This window comes from Eulemur rufifrons, chromosome 16, assembly GCF_041146395.1.
Source record: "Eulemur rufifrons isolate Redbay chromosome 16, OSU_ERuf_1, whole genome shotgun sequence".
NCBI classification, from domain to species: domain Eukaryota; kingdom Metazoa; phylum Chordata; class Mammalia; order Primates; family Lemuridae; genus Eulemur; species Eulemur rufifrons.
The window spans coordinates 15321842-15347617 of record NC_090998.1 but is presented as its reverse complement, the minus strand read 5'-3'; the positions used below and the strand labels follow the sequence as shown (position 1 = coordinate 15347617).

The 25776-nt window shown below is 35.2% G+C and overlaps 1 protein-coding gene across 6 annotated transcripts in view; it reads left to right on the top strand.

Moving 5' to 3' along the window:
* Positions 1-445: 445 nt before the first annotated feature.
* The window catches only part of EPS8 (EGFR pathway substrate 8, signaling adaptor), a 159565-nt gene continuing 134234 nt past the window's right edge, over positions 446-25776 (top strand). For all 6 annotated transcript variants that reach the window (XR_011235774.1, XM_069491659.1, XM_069491658.1 and 3 more), the window contains exon 1: positions 446-672. The gene's annotated coding sequence lies outside the window, so the exon portion shown is untranslated. The remainder of the gene's footprint in view (positions 673-25776) is intronic.

Here is a 25776-nt window from a genome sequence, read left to right as displayed (position 1 = left end):
GCTGGTCTGAGGTGCGGCAGGTTTACCGCCCCAGGACAGTAGCCGCGGGCTGTGCGCCGGGACCCGGGGTGTGGTAACCCGAGCGCTCCCTCTGCCTGGGGCGAGCCTCTCCACAAGCTCAGTCCCCTTCCCGCACCTTCCGGCTGCCAGTCCGTCCTGCTAGGGCACTTCTGGAAACCCGTCAGCAGCTCGGAACCTCGGTCCGACTTTGATCGCGGCCTTGATAACTTGGCGCCGCGCCCGGCCTCCCATCCTCCGGCCTCTCTCCCGCCCACCCGGCCTCGCCGGCCGCGTCGCGCGCAGCGCTGGAGTACTTCGGCGCTCCGGCGGCCCGGCTGCCGGCAAGACCCGGAGAGCGGAGCCCGCTCTCGGCCGCGCGGCGCGGGCACTGGGCATGCGCGGCGCGCGGCTGGCGTTGGCCGCGAGCGGGCGGGCGGGCGGCTCCAGACTTCACAGGCGGCGGCGAGCGAGGCGGTCTCGCCCGGCGCGAGGCCGGTGCTGTGCTCGCCCCGGAGATCGCTTCTCCTCGGCTGGGCGCCGGCGGCGGCCGTACGGCTCGCGGAGGATCCAGAGGGCGCGGTTCTGGCTGGCGGCTCTCTCCCGGCCGCCTCCCACCTCGCCCGGGCTCTCGGCGCCTCCGGGGAAAGCCGCGGCCCCGAGGGCGGGTCCGAGGTAAGAGCCCCTCGGTGCAAGGCGCCAGTCTGGGGGTCCGGCGGCTTTCACTCTCCCTTTATTTTAAAAACCCGCCTTTGTGTGCTTGGATCGGAGCGGTGCCAGGCGCCGCGTCCGCCTTCATTCACTTTGACTGCTTTCAACTGGTGTTGGCAGCCAGGTGTGCGAGGGCGCCGCTGCCCGAGCCGTCCGCGCGCCGGGTCCTGGCGAGCCGCGGGGCCGGTGCCGACCCGGGCCGCCGTGCCCTGGCTCCGGGAGGGGTGGGCGGAGGAGATGCACCGTGTCCCTGTGCTGTTGCAGGTAACCTAAGCTGCCGCAGGTACACCTGCGCTTATATCTGGTCCGTGGGGCGACTACAGCCGGAGTATCCGGATCACGGCTTATTATCTCAGACTTGGGGATCTGAGAGCCACTCGCCCTACCCCTCAAATGGGGGTGGGGTTCTTTTCAAAATGATCCTTTGTGACACGGTCCCACCGTCCTGTACCCACTCAAATGAAGATAGAGCTCATTGTTTCTGAATAGTTGTCAGTCCCTAATTGCTGTTGACTTTCCTTTCTTAGCTGGCTCCACTTTACTCACCATTTTACTTTTGGGGAGACGGCCTTTCTCCTGCCGTCAGTTAATGTGTTTGGAGTGGGTTTCCCCATTCGTGTAGACCCAGCTCTACCTCGGATGCTCTTAGTCATTTGGCTCGCCTCTCAAGAACTACCTGTATGCAGAATCTTTGCACCGATTGTTCTCAGGCGGTGTCAAATCCTTCTTTTCCTGTAGCACTCGTAGTACTGTCGGAATCTCGCTGGGGGCAGGACGCGGCGGTATTAGGATTTGAAATCCGTAGACAGGCAGAGCGGCAAAGCATTAGGAACTGGAATCCTCCATTTCAAAATATGTTTCAGGGAAATGTATTATTGCTTCTATTTTGAAGATTTTAGTTCTGGCCTCAGATAATAAGGGGACATAGGTAAAACGACTAATAGGATGAGTTCAGATAAAACTTGGCTTCAGATGTGTGTGAATAGATTTTTTGGCTTTGTCATTTTTGGAAGATAGTAGAGTTAGGATTCTGGAAAGACTTCTTTGTATTAAAAAAAAAAAAACAAACCTCAAAGTAACTGCTGTGTATTGCTTCTAGTTTATTTTCATGGAAAAGATACCATTCTTCTAAGCTCCTTGGGTTCTGCAAAGTGTGCGCTAGTAATGCAGATCGTGTGGTAGTTAAGTCTATTGAAATTAAAGTCAATGTCATCCTCTCTCACCTAGTATATAGATTTTTTTTTTATTTGAGATTGGAGTTTTCTAGACATATTGCTGTAGTTCTTAAGTGGCTGGTATGGAAAATTTTTGGTCATGGGTTCATATTTAAAATTTGAAAGTTAAAAAAACTCTTTACAAACTTGGCACATAAAGGGTAGAGTGGAATGTATCACAAACGTAATAGTATTTATAGAATGTCTTTTGTGCAGAATACACAGATTAAGGCTTTGTAAGATTCCACAAATCATTCACTTCACAGCAGGAAAACAGAAAAAAAATAAAACTTGCTTTTAATGCCATTATTCTGAGATAACCACTGTTCTCAATATTTTGTGCATTCTCTTTATAATTTTTTTCCACTTTCTAATGTCATGGAATATCATTATATAGTAAGTTCCAGCCTTTTATTAATAATGAGGAATACTTTAAGTTAAATTGTACTTAGGGTGATGTTTCTTTTTTTCCTGTCAGGAACCTAATATCTAATTTTGAACACTTTGAGATCAAATGTAACGATTTCATCTTGTTTTTATTTCTAGCTTTTTCCTGCTTTCGAGTTTTTATCTACACTGATTCTTTTCAGATATATCAATCCCTTTCTACGCCAAGACATAGGCTTGCTACTCTTTGCTTTTAGTGTTTTTGTTACATTTCAAATCCTAGTCCTTTTCTTACACTACTGCACACCCTTTCCCCCCCCCCCCCCCGACTGCTGCTGCTGCTTTCCCCTGACTTTCCTCTTTATCTATTTTAATTCTGCAGCAGTTCAGTTGGACCATGGTTTGTGTAAGGAAACATAGTATCCAGAATAGGAGATGATAGCTTTTTAAAAAGTTTTCTCCTTAGATGCTTGACGTTCTAATGGATGAGTATTTTAGCACTGATTTGATTTATATAAAATTTAGTTTAGCTTTTCTGAGTTGTAGTAGGCATATTTGGTAGTGATTTGGATCATCACAAAACAACCTAAGTTAACTTTTAGACATTGTAGAGGTATGTAAGTGGAAAAAGTGGAACTTTAGTTAAAGTACTCTGGCTATACATCCCTGCTGGGAATTATTGCATGAAATTGTTTGCAGCTGTTAGTGATTGAAAATATTTTCTTAAGAAAAATTCTGTAATGGAATAGTTACAAACATTTTAAATTGAATATATGCAGGGAAGTGTGAGGATCTTGAGTGCTTTACCACAACCTCTTCAGTGTTTTCTAGATACATTCCTAAATGGGATTTTAAAAAATAGACTGCATAGAATAGTTTTAGATTTACTGAAAAAGTGCATAAAAAGTACAGTGACTTTCCATATACCCCCATGATACCAGCCTCGCTCCTTATTAACATCTTATATTAGTATTTGTTACAATTAATGAACAGGTATTGGTATATTATTATTAAAGTTAATAGTTTAATAATAATAGTTTAAAAATAAGTTTATTTCAATTTCCTTAGTTTTTATCTGATGTCCTTTTTCTGTTCCGGGATCTTACTACCCAGGAAAGCACATTACGTTTAGTTATCATGTCTCCTAAGTTCCTTTTGTCTATGACAGCTCATTAGACTTTCCTTGTTTTTGATGATGTTGACAGTTTTGAGGTCAGGTATTTTGTAGAATGGCCTGCCATTGGAATTTGTCTAATTTTTTTTTTTTTTAGTGGTTAGACTGTGATTATAGGTTTTTGATAGGAAGATCACAGAGGTAAGGTGCCATTTTCATCATATCCGGGGTACATACTGTCAACGTGATTTATCACTGTTGATACTCATATCCATCACCTGGCAGAAGTAGTGTTTATCATGTTTTTTCACCTGTCTTCCTCCTTTTCATGCTGTGCTCTTAGAAGAAAGTCATTTATTTACTCAATAATTTACTTATTTTTATCTGGACTTGTGGATATGTATTTTATACTTTGGGTCATAATCCAATGCTACTTAATTTTGTTATCCAAATTGTTCCAGCTTGAATCTCGTGTCCCTTTGATATATCACCATCAATGTAAGAGGTTTTTTTTTTTTTTTTTTTGGATTTCTTTACTTTCTGGCACTATAAGATGCTCCAGGCTCATTTTGTATATATCCTGTTTCAGTCATAGAATCAGCCATTTCTCCAAGGAATCTGGTTACGTTTGTTGGGAAATTATATTAGAAACCAAGATCTGGGCACTAAGTGTGCTTGTTGCTACTGGGATGTTATTGTTTCTAGGCTCTCTCATATGACACAGTGGGAAGTATGTGTGTTTATACAAACCCATGTATATAAACATATTGATACATATTCATATGTGTGTATACATATTTCTGTGTAACCATATATATATCCTTATTGAGCTAAATATGAATTCATACTGATGTCTCTAACCCTGATTCATTACCATATGTATTGTTCTACCCTTTCCCCTTGTTTATCTGTAGACTCAAGCCAACACTGAGAAGAAACCCGGCTCCCACCATCTGCCATGCATTTTATTAATTATTCATTTCCATTACATGTGTATAGCAGTTTTGGAATTGTTAAGTTATGCTCCTTGGGAAACAACTTTATCATCTAGAGTACAGTGCTTATGTGCAGTTCCTTTTGCTTTTAGTTTCACAGTCTCATTTCTAAAGTTAGCTAGCTAAGCACTTTCCTGTTATCTTTTTTAGTGAGATTGTTATATGCATTTATAATACAGTTACATACACATTGCATTCCATCTTGGGATCTCTTGATCATCTAAATATGTACTTAAAGTTCACCCATGTCTTCTTGTGGTTTAATAGTTCATTTTTTTATAGCTTGACAATATTACATTATATGGATATATCACAGTTTATTTATTCATCTATTGAAGGATATCTTGGTTGCTTTCAGTTTTTGGCAATTATGAATAAAGCAGCTATAAGCATTCATGTGCAGGTTTTGGGGTAGGCGTAAGTTTTCAAATCAGTTGGGTAAATACCTAGGAGTATGATTGCTGATCTTATGGTAACGTTGTGGTTAGCTGTGTAAGAAATTGACAAATTATTTTCTAAAGTGGCTGTACTGTTGCATTTTCACTCGCAATGAATGTGGGTTGCTTTTGTTCCACATCTTTGCTAGCATTTGATTTTTGTCAGTTTTTTTTATTTTATTCATTCTAATAGGTGCATAATAATAGCTCAGTGTTGCTTTAATTTGCTATTTCCTAATGACATGTTAACATCTTTTCATGCACTCCTTTCTGTTTGTATATCTTCTGTGGTGAGATGTCTATTCAGATCTTTTGCCTACTTTTTGATGGGGCTGTTCTTTTTCTTTTTCTTTTTTTTTTTTTTTTTTTACATTCTCTCTTTTTCTTCTTTTTTCTTTTTTTTGAGACAGAGTCTTGCTCTGTTGCTGGGCTAGAGTGCATTGTCATCATCATAGCTCACTTCAACCTCAAACTCCTGGGCTCTAGCAATCCTCCTGCCTCTGCCTCAGGAGTAGCTGGAAGGAACTACAGGAATGCGCCACCATGCCCAGCTATTTTTTTCTATTTTTAGTAGAGACAGGGTCTCACCATGTTCCCCTGGCTAGTCTGGAACTCCTGACCTCAAGCAATCCTCCTGCCTTGGACTTCCAGAGTGCTAGGATTACAGGCATGAGCCACCGTGCCTGGCCCCTATTTTTCTTATCATTCAGTTTTAAGAGTTCTTTATATATTTTGTATATAAGCATTTTATCATATATGTGTTTTGCAAATATTTTCTCCCAGTTTGACTTGTCTTTTTATTAACAGTGTCTTTGTCAGAGCAGATGCCAACTTTTCAATTTCATGAATAGGCTTTTGTTGTTGAATTTGAAAACTCATCACCAAGGCCACCTAGATTTTATACTTTTTTTTCTTTTCTAGAAGTTTTGTATTTTACATTTAGGTCTATGATCCATTTTGAGTTAATTTTTGTGAAAGGTATAAGGTCTATGTCTAGATGAACTTTTTTGCATATGGATTTCTAGTTGTACCAGTACAAGTAAATATGATTTTTAAATTAATACATTATATAAATTAGATTTAGAATAGAAAGGAAAATGTTTTTGTTTGGTTTTTTTTTTTTTTACATGTTCTGCAAAGTTGCTTAATAGAAACAGTTGAGAAATGACTTGGAAACTAAGATATAATACAGCATACATTGTGTGCTGAGATTGGTTCCTAGATATTGTATGTAATTCAATTCCCTCTTCCTTACCAACTCAGAGATTCTTTGTGAAAATGGAATTGTTAGTACAGAGTAACATCTGTCAGTTATTTTAGATCTTACTGTAGGAAATAATTAATAACATTTGATTTTCAACAAAAAGGATCTGAAATAAGGAATTTGCGGGTGTATGTTGGAAAGAGGTAGATGATGTATGTACCACCAAGAAACTTGAGACTTAACTATATGGTCTCGAATCTTATCGTATGCCCCTCATCTTGCCACAAGTGGCTTTTTCAAGCACAGTTGACTCTTGAACAACTCAGTGTTTAGGAGTGTCAACCCCTGCACAGTCGAAAATCCATGTGTAACTTTTGACTCCCCCCAAAACTTAACTATAAAGCCTGCTGTTTACTGGAAACCTTACTGATAGCACAGTCAGTTAACACATATTTGATATGTTACTGTATTATACACTGTATTCTTACAACAAAGTAAGCAAGAGAAAAAATGTTATTAAGAAAATCATAAGAGAAAATACATTTACAATACTGTACAGTATTTATGTTGTCTGTTTACAAGACGAATCATCTGTCTGAAATGGTGGGCAACTGCAGCTGTATACCTCAATCTATGGTACATATCAAGAAATTAAACTTTTTCTCATAGGTGTCATGACTTTTCTCTGCTTCTTGAGAGCTCTTCTAGTATCACTAGTGGCACTTCATATGGGTCCTATGGTGTTATTCAAGGTTTACTTTGTTGCACTAAACATGACGAAAAGTATGGGAGAACTGTGAGAGATTACTTTTTACTATGATACACAATTTACTGGAGAGACGAACTGCTCATGTGGAGATGATTATTATCACACAGTGTTTTAAAGAGATAACTTGCAACACTTGAGCTCACCATAGTATCAATAGGAGGTGGCTATGAAATTATCGCAGTAGTACAGTATGTACTATAGTTAATTTTATGCAGTTATGATTTAATACTGTATTTTTATGTTTGTTTACATTTCTCTTGACTGCAAATGGTACCACGTAGGGTCTGTAAATGTGTGCATTTGTTTTGATAAATTTTAACTTTTTATAATAGATTTGTATATATTTTATGGTGGCAAATGATAAAATAGACTAGTATATACATGTATTTTATGCATTCATGACATACCTAATTTTTTCTTGATTTTTTTTTTGGTTATTCCTAGGCTATACAGTTTGGGAGTTTTTTTCAAATCGTCATAAATCTCTAAAAATTTTTTCCCAGATGTTTATTGAAAAAAATTCACGTATGAGTAGACCTGCATAGTTCAAACCTGTGTTATTCAAGAGTCAACTGTACCTCTCTTTCACTAAACATTTTATGTTATTGATATTGGGCTCTGCTATGGTTTGAATATTTGTACCTTCAAATCCATGTTGAAATTTAATTCCTAATGTGGCAGGATTTAGAGGTGGGGACTTTAAGAGCTGATTGGGTCATGAGGGTTTTGCCCTCATGAATGACGTAGCCCATTCATGAATTAATGGGTTATGGGAGTAGGGCTGGTGGCTTTGTAAGAAGAGGAAAAGACTTGAGTGAGCACGTGAACTGTGTGACACCCTGCACTGCCTTGTGACTCTTGGAGAGTTCCCACCAGCAAGAAGGCTCTAAGGAGATGTGTCCCTCAACCTCCATAACTGTAAGAAATAAATTCCTTTTCTTTATAAATTACCAAGTTTCAGGTATTCTGTTATAAGCAACTGCTGTTGGAATAAGACAGGGTTAGAAGTATTTATATTGTTACATTAAAGTTAGAACCAGTAATCTTCAAGAAGCAGGTAGAAAGGCTGACATAATAATAGTACCTTTGGTGTGGCAGGTGTTAAATACATTATCTCTTTTAACTCTTACAAGAGCTCCTAAAGGCAGGTCTCTTTATCTCCATATTACAAATAAGGAATAGATTAAGAAGGATAAAGCAGCTTGTCTGTGGATCACCTGGGGAGAAAGGAACAGAGTTGAGATGGGAACCCCGATCTGACTCACATCAGTGCTCTTTTTACTTTGCTATACTGCTACTCACAAAAGAAAAAGTACAAGGATAGTATCAGGGCTTGCTGAGGCTGGCCTTGAACTCCTGAGCTCAAGCAATCCTCCTGACTCGGCCTCCCACACTGCTAGGATTACAGGCGTGAGCCACTGCGCCTGGCCCCATGAAGATCCTTTTAGCCTTTTTTCTGTTGACTGTTTTATGTCCATTCCACTGACCAAAGGTGTATGATGTTGGAAGATGTTTATAAAGAATGAGGGTCTTTTAAAGAGAGGAAATTGTGGGGGATTAGAAAAAATAAAACAAGTAATGACACCATTAACTGGTTCTTTATTCCTTTCCCCAACTGAATTTTAAGTTTCTCAAGGGCAAGAGAACTGAGTCTCAGTTATCTTTAAATCCCTTATAGTATTTAACACATTAACTACCATGTGAGTTGTATTTAACTCAGGCGAGTTTTGAACCTGGGGCCTACATTTGGTTTGTGAAAACCTTGTTGATGTTCTTATTGTTACAGTTAATGTTGACAATTTAATTGCATGTAACTCAAGCGTAGAAAACAATAAAAAATAACAAATTTTTCATTAAATTAGAAAGGATATTTTTTTTTCGAAGTTTTTATTTTATTTTTGTAGTAAAACACCATGGCCCCAAGGAAAATTTTTTTTCCTAGTATGGCAGTCAATGTGTTAAGCACAGCACATCATATGTGATACACAGTCAACAAAATGATTGTTGAATGAAATTGCACTTATAATTTTTACAGAATATTTAAAAGGAGATGAGTTTTTCCTCAGGAAGTTGAACATTATTATATTTCATTTGTTTATTCATTCATCATTTATTGAGTATTTATTGAGTATCTGTTCTGTGTCAGACACTGGGAATACAAAGATCAATAAGACAAGATCTCTGCCTTCTGTCATCAGGAGACCCAGAGAATGGAGGCAGTCAGACAACCAGTTGAGTACAGTGTTGAGCTAACAGGAGTATATATTAAAAAACAAACAGTGGACTTTGGAATTAGAGAGACCTTATCTGCCTTATTATTCTTATCTAAGAAGTGGAAATGATAATTGTAACTAATTGACGCAGTTGTTGCGGGGGAGGTTAAATGGAAAAAAAAAAGTTGTATACATTTATATCCCTGCACATAGGAGAAAGGGGAGGCTCATTTTTGCCAAGAGAATCAGAAAAGTCTTTATTGGGGGAGGTGATGCTTGAGCCTTATTGGATGAATTTTTGTGGCCAAGAATGAGAATATGAGGTGGGACTCTAGGGCATTCCAGGCAGAAAGATGAATACGTTTGACATGTGCAGAATGGATTGGCATGAGGGGAGTGGTGGGAAGTTCTGCACATTCTCACATTCAGAGCATACGGGATTATTAGAACTGAATAACCAGTAATTTTTCATTTTTATAAGTAACGATACAATATTCATTACATTATAGTGGGAGACAACAAAGATACCAAACCTGTTTAAGAATTGCATGAATCTTACAATCATATGGTTTTCTAAATCTAGCCCTTTATGTAGTAGCTCAATTCTTGTGCTCTTTTTCAGTTGCGTGATACTCAAGTGATCATATGGGACTTAAGAAAGAGAATGTGCATGTTTTTGAATGAAATCTGAGGTCCTGTCTCAAACCATTCTTATGTTTAGTAACATAGCAACATAAGAATAATATCCTATGAAGGCAGGATCAAGTCTTGTTTGAGCCTATCTAGAATCCTAAGCCATAAACCGTTTGTGAACAGAACCTGAAACATAGTACTTCGGAATGTGCTAAAATAATTTGTTTAATGAATTGTATGCTTGATAAGAGGTAAGAGTTCTACAGTGGAAAAATTGTTTTTAATATAAGGGAGAAGAAAAAGGGAAAGGAAAAATAGTGAGAAAAAAGATTGATAGAAGAGAAGTTTGTACTTAAAGGGAAGGTCTCTTTATTGAAATTTCTCATTGAAGACTATTGAATTTCATTGTATTTTGATAATCTTTTTTTTAGCACCATTAGAATATTACCTAAGTTATTCCTTATTCTAGAAATACATGTACATTATTGGGATTTTTTTGGTTCAGTGCAACAATAGAATGTTTTCAGTGTCTGAAATATGTTTGTGATCCTTAAACATTCTGTAATTTTTTCTTATTGATTCTAGTATTTATATTGTTTTGTAATATTGTAATTGTTTATAATATTTTTCATTAGGAAATGTTTAGAAAAGTACAAGTGGCAAAACAGCTGGAAAAAAATATATGCAATCCATCCTGAGAACACATTAAATACAATGTGTCTAATTTTCTACAATTTTGACATTTGAGGTTAATGATAATTTTAGACTTGAATACACAATAAGATGAATTTAAGTGCCCTGACTTTTAAAACTTAAAGAAAGATATACTTGTGATGATAGAGAAGATACATTTCACTGCTTAGCTAGTGACGGTCTGTCACATTTTAAAATCTTGTTTTGCTTTCTTTCGGGGGAGCCTAGATTTCTGGAAATTCATTTTGTGAATAACTTGGTAAACTGAGGGCTTGTTTTCTGTCAGGACATGGAAACTCTGCATTTGATTGTTTCTTTTATATGTAGAAGAAATTAGAACATTACTATATAGTAGATTTAACCCCCCTTTACTTCCCATAAAAAGCATGCACAGCTTATTTGTGTTTGTGTGCATGTGTAAGTAATCTCCAATTTCTCTTTCCAATGTGGTCTCAAAACTTCAACTGTTTTATGACAAACTGTATATATTTGGGAGTTTAAAAATATTACTCTTTAACCTAGGAATGTTGATTTCAAAAGCTTTACATTAAGTTATTTTATTATTTTAGTGTATTTATGTTATCAGAACCTCTGTTGTATAGTCTGTTTTCACTACTGTGTATTACAAACTACAGTGTTATATTTTTTTTTTTACATCTCAAGATCCTTGTAGTTAAGAGAGGACATTAATTTTTTTGGTAGTTCTTTTATTTAGTTCTTTTGTGGGGCCTTGTTAGATTCTGAATAATTTAAAAGCAATGGAATCCTTTCTGTGATAAAAATCTGGTCATTGGGCCAATACTTGTAGCATTATTCACATGATACTCATGCATGTAAAGGTGTGGGAATGTGTATGACCGAAGAATGTGTTAAAGTGTTTTTGATCATTGAGGAAAATAACCTTCTCAAGATTTTAATATGTATTAATTCCTAGATTTGCTTAAAGTATTACTTCTGTTTTAAAATGAATAATCCATGAGAACCAAGCCTGAATAATAATGCATAAAGAATAATAGGAAAAGTTATAACTTTATTTAAATTTTGGAATAACTAGGTCTATATTTTTTGTAAATTAATATATTTGCTATCTTTGCAGAATTATAGAATAAACTGTTTAAAACATCATATTTCTTTTCATGTTATTTTAATTTTTCATGTTTCTTACCCAAACTGTTGAAACAAAAAATTTCAGCATCAATTACTACAATATCCATGCACTTGGCTGCATTTCACATTTTTCAAGTTTAAGATTTTCTACTTTCCATGATCTTGTGAAGAAAATAGTCCTGTACAAATCTTGAAGCAGATAAATGACCATGTAGGCTTTCTCTCCTCCCAGTGTTTCCCCCTCCTCTAGCCTGTGCCTGACAGCTTTTTTTTAATCCTCAAATGACTTCAATTGACAAGTGTATTTTTCATAACTTTGATATCTTTCCAATGACTATTCTGACTCTCACTGCCTGTGAGATCTCAGTCATGGAAAGGGAAGTCTGAATAAAGGAGACATTCATAGTGGTTATGACAGTGAAGGTTAAGTTTAGGCTGCTAGAGCGTTTGAAACAAGGAAGGGATTGAAGCCCTCATCACTTTCACCTTATTTGGGTAGTAAGAATATTATTTTGGAAATATGATTTATAAAATCTAATTATGAAGAGAGTGAAATTTTGTCTAGAGTAAATAGGTTAACAGTGCTTAACTTTAACTGGAATGTGTCTTAACATCATTCAGTTTTTATACTGATTAGAAAGGTCCACCATGGTTTTGTTCATATATTAGAATATATGCTTCTGATTTTTGTGACATTTTGTTTTGTAGGAACCCTTTGTTACTGTATGGAATTTTAGAACCTGAATTAAAATATATTTTAAGTCATATAAAAATTCATATAACATAAAAAATAATTTTATATAGGAAAACTCCATGGTATTGTATCTTCAAACAGATATAGATGTGTCTTCATCTTATCTCTAAGATCTCACCCCTCTATCTATATCTGTTACCTAGAGTTATTTCTGTTTTCTTTCCCTGCCAGGCAATTAATGGAATAGTTGAAGCATGATTTTTTGAGCTCTCACTAGGCCCTGAAAATATGGGATAACTTAATGCAATGGCTCTCAGTTCTATTTTATGTTATATTTATGGTTTTCAAAGACAACTGATATGATCATACTATTGTTATCTGGAATGAAGTTTTAAATCGGGTTCCAAACTAATGGATAAAGTAGTAAAATGATTGGGAAAACAAGTGTTGGTAGAATCTGATAGATGTAGAAATAGTTTAGCAGTAGCAAAAGTGGAAACACTAAAATTTCTCAAGAACCCATGAGCCATTTTTACCAGCACTGTGCTGTTCATGAGATACATATATCTAAGGAACTTTGGTTATATGCTGTAAGAAACAATATAGTATTTGATAAAAGTATATATTAAATATTCAATAAGTAAAATAAAAGGCTTTGAGTTCTAAACACGAGCATTCCTATTCTTGCAAGATTTAACAGCCAGACATTTCTAGCTAACATTGACTTTATTTGGCTAATGTGGACATCAGTTGGATTTTGGGCTTTAGGTGTACCAAGTGCTTGCTGATCCATAGAGGCCAATCTAGTTCTGTGTTAGTTCCTGAGAGAGTGGATGTGAACTTGGGGGAAGCTTTTTAGATTAGGTGGCTGATCTAAGCCTGCCAGGTTTTTCTCTCTTCCAAAGGAGTACAGGAGTCTAAATTTTTGAAGGAGCTGACTTAAGAACATGGCTTAACATTTAAGGCCAGAGAAAAGAATTCAGCCAGAAGTGTATTTTTTCCCCCCTGAAAGAACTCTTAAAAGCTTCTAGCTGTGATCAATTCAGCTTCCTTTTCCTCCCTTTCTAATTATTCTTGCTGTTTTTATTGCTGCTGTCAACCATAATAATCACTGGAAAGGATAATACTGGGTCAAAATTTTGTTTTAAAAGAAAAATTGTGGGAGAGAAATGTGTACACAAATGAAGGTGAGTTTTATTTGTTGTGGTATTAGATCTTGTTTGATCCATTTCAGCTTTTTCCAGTGATCCTTCTTGTGATATGTGTATATGAGATAATTATGCAAGATTAAGGGTTTGGCTAAAGCATTAGCAGGCCCATTGGCTTAATGCAACCTAATCTAATTTCTTGATCTGACAGTCCTGAACATATATGGCTTTATTTAAGAGGAAATAACTTTGCTTTAGTTAATGAAATTTATCTGTCAATAAAGAAATACTAAATAAGTGCCTAGTAAGTGTTAGTTATATTACTAAGTAATGAGGATACTGTAATTAACAAAACAGGCAAGATTGTTATTCTTACTGAGTGCCCAATATTAGAAGCCTAACTTAAAAGAAGCATAAAAACCTAACAGAAGCATCAAATTCTAGGTAAATGGTCAATATCAAATTCTAGGATAACATTTCTGGGTTTTCTCTCTCAATTTCTGTTCACAGTTTTTCTATTCAAATGTCTTCACATTTTGTATTACACTTTTCTAAATGTGCGATATTATGAATTTATGAAATAAGTCTATTCCAAATTACATATGATTTTACAATAATTTTACAAAGGAACATTTGTTATTTATGCACTTTGGGAAAAATTACAGTATTACCAGTACTACCTGTGAAAGATTTTTAACTATTAAGGTCAATTTAAGATCAGACCAGATGAGTATGGTTTGTGTTTTTTAATAAATGCTATTCATTATTTTTTCCTGGAAACTTTTAGGAAAGAAGAAGTCATTATTCATAAAATGAAGTCATACTAAATACTTCAAGCTGGTTGTAAAGTGTTAAACTTGAGAAATGGGGAAAAGTCTATTATCTTGAATTTTGAATGTATGTAACTTTAAAACTGCCATATGAATTGTAAAGTTGCGAAATTGTTTTTGCATTTCACTTGCAAGAAAGTAAAATGTGGACTCCTTCTTTAGTGGAGCCAAGTGCTTTCTAACACACGTCTCAAATTACACACCATTGAAATGATCCACACAATGTGTTTGGCTCATGTGTTTCTAGTTAGCTACTATGAATGAAAGATTCATAACTATCTGTTTCAAAAACTTCTTTATTTGCACTGCAGAGAGCTTAATTGTTTGGTAGCAGGATCAATAATTGCTTTTAAATCCTAAATCAGCAGGTATATGTTGGGCCATGATTGACACTGAACTTCTAAAAAATGATTTCTGTGCACAAAGAAGGTTCCAGATAAATATTTATCAAATCATTGATTACTTTGTTGGCTGTGGAAGGATAAAAGTGCCTAAGTTTTCTCACCTTCTTAGTGACTTGGACCACATATTTTTGTCACTGTTATAGAAAGCCCTGCTAACTTTTCCCTTATCTGGCCTACTGGGCATTGTACAACAGAATCATAGGGAGGAGGAAGTCATTCAAACTTGCCAGAGAGATGGTTGGAGTCCCTGTGACAACCTTGTGATCTAATTTTCCAAGCTGTGTCTACCTACCTGGAGAGGTAATAGCTGTATGCTGTCAGCTTAAATAACCTTAGGCCTGTATACAAGTTGGGGGGCGGAGTGGGTGGAGAGAAGTAGGGAGGGGTAGATATATAAATCTGCCTGTAGTTTTACCAAATTGATAACATACAAGCATTTCTGTTCTAAAAGAAAACTTAATTATTTCCTCATTTTGATTATTCCTTCTTATTTGTGTCACAAGCAGATAATTACCAGAGAGTCTCATTTTTTTTATTTGATGACATACTAAAAATTAGTTATTTTGGAAGTTTTTTTTTTTTTTTTAAGGTAGTACTTGAATGTATTGGTAAAAGATGGTGGAATCATTTCCATGCTTTTTTCTCTGCAGTAAATTAGTTTGTACATTTCTGGTGACAACTACCCAAGTAAGATGAGGCTGGTTTTCTTTCTTTTAACAAATATTTATGTACACATGTAATTGATTATGTTTATTAAAATCCCATAAGATTTCTAGCCTTTGTTATAAATTGCTACTACAAAAATGGGAGAGAATTATAGGTACTAATATGATATTTTTGTTTGGTCAGGCACTGACTTGTCCTAATTGCCACCTTGTCTCTCTGTATTCCGGCTAGACACAGATAGGGACTTCTTTCTCCTTCCCGTGGTATGCCTGTGATACATGTCAAATGTTGTCAAAATAATGTCTCGAGATTTCTTACTGGGAGGATAAAACTGATGCAGGCTGTGTCAGCTAGACTTATTTATATCATGTTCTTTCTAATAAGTACTTGTACATAGAATACTTATTTGCTTCTACTGCATCATGTCTCTCTACCCTCAAAACTTTCCTACTCCGCCATCTCTTGAAGGGAGGGGCTGGTAAATCCAGATCTAAAATATTTCATGTATCTCTCTTTTACAGATAATTTGGTCCCATGCATATTTTTAATACCAGATTACACCAGGGTATACCCATTCATTTTCCATTCTCCTCTGAGGAAGACTGAAGTTCTGTGGCCTCATGATTGCCTTCTAATTTTCAACTTGACTTAAACCGAAGTGTAATAAGAGAATCATTAATAATCAAAATTAATAATATTGGAATGGAATGTTAATAATTTAGGCCTCTGTTGTAAAATATATTATGGAATCAGTTTAAAGTGTTCTTTTCTGTGTACATGTGTATGTCGAAATGTTTATATAGTAAGCTCCTGGAGTTCAGGTGTCTCTTGGTATGGTATTTTGCATATTTGGAAAATATTCTCTTAATGTCCTCTTGCTACTGCCTTATTTCTGTCTTGTTCCCAGCTAAGATTCTTGAAAAGAAGCTTATACATTTTGTTTCTTCTTCCTCACTTCTCCTACTTTAGTCAGCCCACTGTGGTCTGTTGCCTGGGCTCACATCTCTAGATCATCTGCAATCTTATAAAAGCTAAACCAAAAGGAAAAATGTTTAGCTTTTATCCTACTTGATTTTGCCGTAGCATTTACCTGTAAGCTCTTTGAGGACATAAACTGTGTTTTGTTTACTATTGAATTGTCATCACTTAGAGTATCTAATATTTTGTAGACTTATTTATGTGCCGAATGAATCACATTTGTAATGATTTTTGCCTTTTTAAATGAAGAAATATTCTCTTCCTTTGGCTCCCATGGTGCTATCCTTTCCTGGTTTACATCTCTCTCTCTTTTGTTATCTGTGTACACTTAGATATTAATTCAGAAGCTCTGCTTTTTGGGATGGAATAGGTATCTAAAATTTTTTCCATACTAAGACTCTTCTCAAGTAAGTTCTAGCACCATCTGTAGGTACCAGCGAGAGCTAGTGCTCTTGAGTTTGTGCCCGTGGTTTTGTGCATTATCAGAACACTCATGAGTTGATAAGTTTCTAAATTTTCCGGAATTCTTTTCTCAGCCCTCATCTCATTTCATGTTACATTCTAAGTTTCATTATATTTCAATGTGACCTTAATGATTCGCATTGTTTCAATTAGAACAGTTACTCTCAATTCTTTATCTTCAGCAGATGCCTTTTTTCTGAACTCTACTCCTTTATTTCTGACTGTACTTGCATGTCCCATAGGCCCCTAGACTTCACATTTCCGAAAATCAATTTGTTGCCTTTTTCTCAACTTTGTCCCCGCTTCTCTTTTTCTGTCTCTCTAAATGGGTGACTATTAGCCAAATGACAACCTTAGGAATCTGAATTGTTCTGGACTCTTTTCTCTCTCTTACCCACTGTTCTGTCCCACCTTTAAGTGATCGGTCACCCAGTCCTATTGATTTCTGTTCTGAAATGGCTGACAGAGCCCTCCCCTTTTCCCTCTCTCGCTGCTAATCGTATTACTACCTGCTTAAAATTCTTCAGTGGTTCCTCATATACTCATTATAAAGTCCAACTCCTCTTTATAGTGGTACACCACGATGGCATTCTGTGACACCATCCATACTTTCCTTTCAAGCCTCATGTTTTCACTCTTACACTCTATACATGCTGTAAAAATTGCAATTCTCTGAACACACTTTTACTCTTCCATGACTTTGTACATGCTGTTCTTTCTGCCTGGAGTTTCCTCTTTGTCATCCTCATCATATGGCAAACTACTCATTATTTTAGATACAGTTTAAAGATCACTTTTCCGGAAAAAAAATTAGTCATCCCTTCTTTGCGCCCAAGTGGTATCTCATATTTACTTTATAGTAGTTACTATGTTGCGCTTTATGGTTTATTTACTTGTTTTTTCCGCTACCCAGGCTGTGAACACTTGGAAGTAGAGAATGTGTCTGAATAATCTTTTGTCTGTCTTGTGTCTTAGCACAATGCTGGATGCACAGTATGTACTCAGTTTTTGTCTTAATACTTAATGAATGAATGCTTAAAGTGGTTTGTAGTCTCTGCTGTACCCATAAACAAAGTAAAATAGAAGAACGTCAGAATTTATTTGTTCATTAGTTGACCATTTTATCTGCTTGCTTTCTTAGAGCATCTGTAGGTGACATTGTGAGGCAGATGCAGTTTGTCCACAATACCATTCCATTTTTCTATCTCTTGTCATTCTTCCATATTTTATACTTTGCGCTTGGACAGAGCTTACTCTCATATTCAGTGGCTTAACGCCTGGAGTTCAAAAGGAAAGTTATGATCAGATGACACTTGAGTTTTGTGTTTCCTTTGTCACTTGGATGACTTCCAGCCCTGTTTTCTCCGATTCATTTCTAAAGCTTAAAAAAAAAAGACAGAAAGAGTGAAGGAAATATGGGATAACTTCTTTGTGATATTTCATTTGAGTTCATGCTTAAATTATACAGAATAGTTTTTCCCTTTTTTATTTTGAAATTAGCTCTCAGTACTGCCAGAAATAATTTTTTATAATGAGTTAGCTTCAAAAATATTAGTTCAGTTCTAGGGAGAATTTCTAACCCCTTAGAAGAACACGTCTATGACCCCTTTTCCTTCACCTGCCATATATCCAGTTGGTTGCCAAATCCTGCTTTCCTGGTAAAGTTAACCCTTGCCCTTGTCCCTTCTGTTTAATTTTTCACTGTTTTATGGCCACATGACCATTTTTTTAAACTGTTGCTTCTGAGTGTCTCTATCTACCTCAATCCTATTTTAATTCATGTTAATTACTGCTCTCAGATCAGTCTTCCTAAAGCTGAGTTCAGATGATGTCAGTCCATTGCTTTAAAAACTGCGAACAGAACAGAAGATTCCTTTTGGGCCCTCCACAACCTGGTGACTTTCTTTCATTTTAACTTTAGCCTCCCTGCTCTCTTTCCTATAAATTACTGAGTAGCCCAAGTGAAGTACTATGCACTTCCACCTGTATACCTCAGTATTTCCGATTTCTCTGCTTTTAGGGTCTGTCTTGTCTTTATTTGGAATATCTTTTGACTTTATCTGTATATTTAAATCTAATCTATCATTTAAGGTCCAGTTTATCTGCCATTATAGAATAATCTTTACCTCTTCTCTCCTAATATTTTTTTCTTTCTTTCTTCTTTCCTAATTTTTTTTCTCTTAGGCACTTATTTTCTATCATGTACTGTAATTTATATATATGTGTCTTACCTGATACCAGGTATCAAGCTTCTCCAAGGTAGGCTCCATATCTGATTTTTTACTTTTGGACAGACCACAAAACCTAGAGTGGTGCTTTTGTGTGTGATAGAAGCTCAAGACGTGTGTTAAATAATGAAATAAACAAATTTTTGTCTTGCATCTTTCATCATGAGATTTGTGCCAGTAACATTTCAACTCTCAATCTGAAAAGGAAAATGTAATACTGGCCACAGTTTTTACTGAGCCTAAATTGAAATACTGTGAAAGAGTTTAATCATGGTGACAGTCGAAATGTACTCTGTAATTTAGGATAAAACGCCTGGCAAGCATGCCTGTTTTTCAAGTTTTCATTCTTTTAAATGTGGGTTGTGATTATTCTCTTTAACAGCTCACAGATTAATAAGTAAACTATTGTTTTAAAGTTTTATAACTTATTCCATGAGAAAGCTGAACTCTTGAAATAAAAAGCCAACAGAGATGAGAGTATTTCAATTCCACCCTTTCCTTTTCTATCCTTTCCTGTCATTAGAGTACAGTTTTCAAGATTTTTGTAAAAAAACCAACTTATGAGTAAGGCAAATGAGATATTTTTGATACTTTCATTAACCAGACCCAAAAGGGCCTCAAAAACCATGCTTTAGCACATTGTTTTTACCAAGCTCCGTTGTAATTACAAATATTTTTAGTAGTACGAATAATGTTATTTATTCTTTTCCTGGCTTTTTATAGTTCATTTAGTATAGTTATCTTTGTTAAAGTAAGTTGGATTCACTATTGCTTGTTAGAGTATTATGTATTAGGTAGTTCTTAATCTAGTTTTTTATAATGAATAAAATACAATTAAAATATGAAAATTACAAAAAACTATGGCACTGGGACTATTTTGGGTATTATTTAGGTGCTACGAATGAAATGAGAATAACTGCAAAAAATATTTAAAGAATAATAAAATATGACTTTGGTCAGAAAGCTGGGAAAATTTTGTACTGTGTTCAATTTCTTTTGCTCAGTAATCAGATTCTTGTGGATGCTATTGTTAGACAAAGGACTGAAAATATGGTTACTATTTAGGGATGTTCATTGTTTGTTGAGAAATTCAGTAGACTCTTGAATATTCTCATGACATTTGGAATAATTTCAGGGATTATTTTAAATCATAAATGCATCTTATATGTTAAATGTTACATGTCTTAGAATGTGTTTTGCTTTCCTGATATGATACTTAAGATATTTCATCAAAATATTTTATTGTACTATTTGCCAATAATACTGTCTTGTATTTGTGTAACATTTTGAAAGTTGATTAATAACCATAGTGCTAGTTTGCTTAGTTTACTTAACATTTGAATGAATATCTTATGTGTCCCTGAAAATGCAATTTTCATTTATTTTTTCCTTGTTCTTATTACATGTGTATACTAAATGTGGTGTTTATTGTAGAGAGTCTGATAAAATTTACAGAAGTAGAATTGTTATTTTGTATTAGATGGTAGAATGACTTATAATATTTGCCTGATTGTATCTCTTATTTTGTGTGCTTTTTGTTAAGCATATTTCAATTTATTTTGCTAACTTTTTTTATAGACAGAAAAATCCTGTCCTTTTCTTTGGGGTTAGGTCATGTAATCTTGGTCAATGGAACATAAAGTAAGATTTCATGGGTGAAAGGGAGTTAGATTAGGCTTGATTTAGGGGCATATGAAAAAGAAGGGTGATAGCTCTCACAAAGGATTTAGATATAAGGGAACTGTTTGCTACTGCAGTTATAATATGAACAGGTGTAGTTGTGCCTAGTTTTTATTTTATTTTTTAAAAGCTCAGGTGATTTTAATTTCATATATAAAATGTTGAAAGTATGCTCTAATTAAAATAGTATATGTCTAAGAAATCATTTTGGTCCTTTTAGGGTTTTTTTCTTTTTCTTTTCCTTTTCCTATTGAATCAAAAGATATGTAAATCTGGAAAATCTGCAGAGTGCCAGACGTCTCCTTTTGTCTTTTCTCCTTGTGTCATATTTTCCTGATGTCAATGTTAAGATGACTTCATGAGACAGGTGTTAGCATTTAATGTTAGCCATCCACCTGTATAGGCTAGGAAAAATTTTTTTCCTATGTAGATGCGTGTGGATAGCCAAATCACTACTATGATGGAAGGAGATTATATTTGTTTGGGATTAACATTGAAAAAGCTCCTTTTTTTTTTTTTTTCTCTTTTCAAAAACTGGCTTTTTTGATAATTCTATAAAGTATCTAGAACCCAACTTTTAAAGTAGTATTCTAATTAATTAATATTTGGCAAATACACCTTCATGTAACTTGCTGAGAAATTATTACTTCTGCTCTTAAAATGCTTAAATTTAAATTGCTCCTTTTCCCAGGATTATTCAGTAGTTAATGTAATCCAGAACAGTTTTTAAAAAGCTGGATATTTCCAAGACTCCTTCCAACTCTAATATTCTATAAGTTCTTGATTATTACTTAGGTCACTTCTTGACTTCAATGGAAGAACAGCGTGATTCTAATTTCTAAAATACTGTTTAACACTTTTTTTACATTGCTCTCAATTGAGTGGAAAACTTTACTTGTAAAATAAAAACCAAAAAAAATCCACCTTTATTCTCTAGGGAAAGACAAGTCTGTAATATATTTTTCTACTTCAAGTGTTTTTACTTTGGGAAATCCTATTGGGAAAACAGATTTCCAGACAGCTTAAAACTGACAAATGGGTATTTTTGACAGATATTCCTGAAAGAAGAACTGTAGCCACCATAATTTCCTTACTATACAACCATGTTTAGCAAAGAAGAAGACATGTTACATTTTGAAACAAATATTTAGTGCTGGGAGAGATGGGTATGTATAAACCTTTTTTAATGTATTAGAAAAAATACAGCATTTAGTTCACTGTTGTAGAGAATAGAGTAACAGTGTTGGTGATCAAGTATGACTAACTTTTGTGTTTTCCATTTGGTAGGGTGGTCCTAGAGGAGTGTTTCATTTTATGCTACTTTTTGTCATTTAATGGCTTTGTTCTGTGTGTAGCCTATCGTGGCTTGAGAACAAAATGCTTAAAAATAAATTTTATAGCAGAAACAAATTTTGATGTTTTGCGTAAAATACCATTAGTGAGCAGTAGTCACCAGACCTCGTTTGAACTAGTCTGTTCCTATAAAATTAATTTGTGAAAAAGGTAGGGTTGAACTATATGGTTCTATTTATGTCTCATTCACCTTCCAGTCTGTAAACTTACCACTAGCATGGATATGTTTTAAATAATGTTCTTTAGGTTTTATTCACCATACAAACTGTTATTTTTGAGTAGAATATTAGGAGTAATCATGCAATCTCTTGTTCTTCTCTATTATTTGCTAGGCCCACGTGGAATGTTAGCTTCTGCCTTTATTTGTCTCCATCATAATCACGGCCGCTACCACTGCTGTTGTCATCATCATCAATGTATATATTTAAACACCAGAGATAGCTATGTGACTGATTCGTAGAATTTGTGAAAAGTATAAACCTGAGAATCTTAAATGAAAGAGCTGGTGTTTAAAGTTAGAGCAAATGTTATAGATAGTTATATTAGAATTAGTAGAATATAATAGAATTTAGACTAATTCCTTTGGGTATACTGAATGATTATGGCCTGTTTCAGAGAATCAAATTAGAGTTATGTTTGAATGACTCCACAGAGTCTTATTTCATATGCTTAAACCTGGATGAGAATCAATTTCATTCAGCTTTAGGACAAGGATATGGTCATCATTATATCCTCTCTCTCTCTCTCTCTCTCTCTCTTAAGTAACACTGAAACAAATTACTGAAGAGTATTCATTTCTCTGTTCAAATTTTTCTTCCAGTGTAGCTATATATCTAAAATGAAAATACTATTGCCTTATACAAGATTTTCATAATTTCTTTAACTCTATGTAGACATTTTGAAAATTACTTCTTTGTAATATTAATTTACCAAACAGCTTACTCTTCTGAATAAATTTGTTTCTTCAATGTTTGTTGGCCTTTTGTTGTTTATTTCTCTCTCCCCACCCCCAATAATTTCAGTGTCTCATACTTTTTTCTAATAATTACAAAAACAACTCTTTTTTTTTTTTTTTCCACCATACTGAAAGCTATTGAAGGCTGCAATGTCCTGGTCCTTTCTTCTCTCCTTTTCAGGGCTTCTGTTGTTTTTTTTTCCTCCATTTTTCCCCCTCCAGCAAGAGACTGTTTTTTAAACTCTACCGTTTGATTGCTCTTAGATCTGCTTGAGCAGCGTGTCAAAGTCAGCAGTTGATATGGGATAAGTGCAAGTATGGAATCATACACCCACGTTGTCCCTTGGAAGTATTTGTGCATGAGACTTGTACAGTTTATGGCATTCTGATAACTTATAAAGTAAAGCAACACATTACTAGGCATTAATCTTTAGGAGAAAAGTCTATTTTATTTCATTTAGGTACCCTTTCCAGGTTCTTTTAAAGATAGTCTGGCTGACATGAGTTTTGATTTGTGAATTGAAAAAACTTTAAAATGCTAAAAATTAGCTCTGCTTTTTTCTCATTTCTGTGGATAATCTAAGTTGGCTGTGATGCTATTACTTGAAAGCCTTCTAAGGTTAATTATAACCTAATAGATATCATTAAATATGGCTTAACCTCAGTTTATAGAAAAGGGTGTTTCTGACTTTCAATATAAAATAATTTAATGGAAAATGATTAATGGTCTACTATTTTTACAGAGAGATATTGTGCTTGAAAATGATGATGCTTAATTATAATGATTGTAGATACTTGTTTTTTATTGAGTTGTTTATATTTGAACCCAAAAGTATGAGATTATATCATTCCCCAGAAGTATGAGATTTTATGTTCTTATCTCAAGATGAGAGCTTAAAGGAAGATGTCAGGGTTTTGGTCAAATTGTCTTAATTGAACTCCTTTCCCTAGGATCTAATGCCTCAGAATTGCTCTCATCAGACATGGATATTGACTGAAAAGAGATAAATTGATGAAGTATACTTTCTTGTTTCTGAGATTCAGATATTACTTTATCTAGTTGAAGTTTGACTAAGCTCAGAAAATATAACCTTTAGGACTTATAGACCCATAGAGAGAAAAGGTCTTCAAAGACCTGTTGGTTTTACAGTTTTCACAAAATCAGCCTTTGGTCCTGATAGCTTTGGTCTGATATTTTGCCCCTCTCCTGCTGATCCTGGGATATTTCTTAATTTGCTTTTGCCTGGAACCTTGTTGATTTGAACAGGTTGTCTCTTGATCTCTCATTCAACTACTTCTAACTTTTCTGATACAATATTTTTTACATTCCAGCTTTGTACAAATGCTTTGCTGAGTATTGTGAATAAAAAACAAGCCATCATTTTATAGTAGCAAGAAATCTACTTGGGAGATAATTTTTTTATACTTTTATAAAAATTATGGGGGCATAAATGAGTGGAGGAGGCATGAGATAGGTGTGTTCTGTGTGGGAAATAATTCTGAGGTTTGTCACTTTGAAGTCTAAACTAGAACACTGGCTGATGGTATGGAAAACTTACATTAAAATTTCATACCAGGCTGAAAATGGGATGGAGAAAGGAGGATGCCATGTAGCATGTGTATATATAGCCTTGTGACTTTATTTTTTTTTCTAACTTTATCATCTAGTTGAGAGCAGCATACTTCTCTTATAAATACTGTTTAAAGTTGAGATTCTCTGAGTCTTTTCCATTAAGGAACAGAGGCCCCTTGTTGTGAAGCTGACACAGTAACTGTGGTGTAGGATGGTAAATTGCCTTGCATGTCAACTCTGCCTCTGCCTCTTATTTTCTTGCCCCAAAGATCCATTGTTGGAAAACTAAGGCAACGGCCAGCCTATTTCTGCCTTCTCTGATCAGTGTGGTCTCTCGATTTATTTTGAAATTGATCCACATGTGCCGTCCTTTAGGGTTGTTAAATATTATATTCCTTATTTCATTGCCTTGCTTTGTATTTTTTTTTTTTAACAACTTGGAAAGTTTAGTGTTTGAACCCAGTCAGATATTGCTATTAATCATTAGCATACACACCCATTTTCACTTCTAACCAGATATGATTATAACTTGTCTTCTCAGGAAAAAAAAACCCAATAAATTGTATCTCTCTATTTTAAAATATAACATAAGCCTATATAAGCAATACTAACCACAATTTTATAATGAAAACACAATTGGAATTCTATTTTCCCTCCTGAAATTCAAAAGAGACTGAGGACTGTTTTTAGTGTACCAAAGTTTAATTTGTTGATGCTAGTGTCTTTCTTAATGAGTAAATATTAAATGTAATAGATGGTCATTATAATATTTCATTACTGCATAAAATTAGTTCTGTGTTGAATTGGATCAAAATTATGGAATATTATGGAAGGTAGCTAATTGCTACCTTCAAGGTATGATATACCTTTATTTGGCAAGAAATAATTCTGCTTCCCAATTGAATTAACAGATGTTCCTTTTAAAATTAGTTAATAAAAACATGTTTATTGGGACATTTTTGGTGTATCATAGCACTCTGTTGGTTATTATGAAATTTGAAAGAAAATGTAGGGAATATACAATACCAAGTCATAAAATATTAAAACCTAAGCTAATTTTGATGATATATAGTTTATGTAAGAAATATGATGGATACTAGAAAAAGAAGTGAGTTTAAATCCCCTGCATCCTTTTATTACAAATTTTTTAAAAACTATGAAAAAGTTGAATAGTACAGTGAACACTGTACTATTATGCTTCATCCACATTCACTATTTATTAGCATTTCACCATATTTGAATTTGTTCTCCCGCTATCCCCATGTATACATATACATATGCTTCTTTTTACCCTAGCCATTTGATAGTAAGCTGTAGACATTAAGGTACTT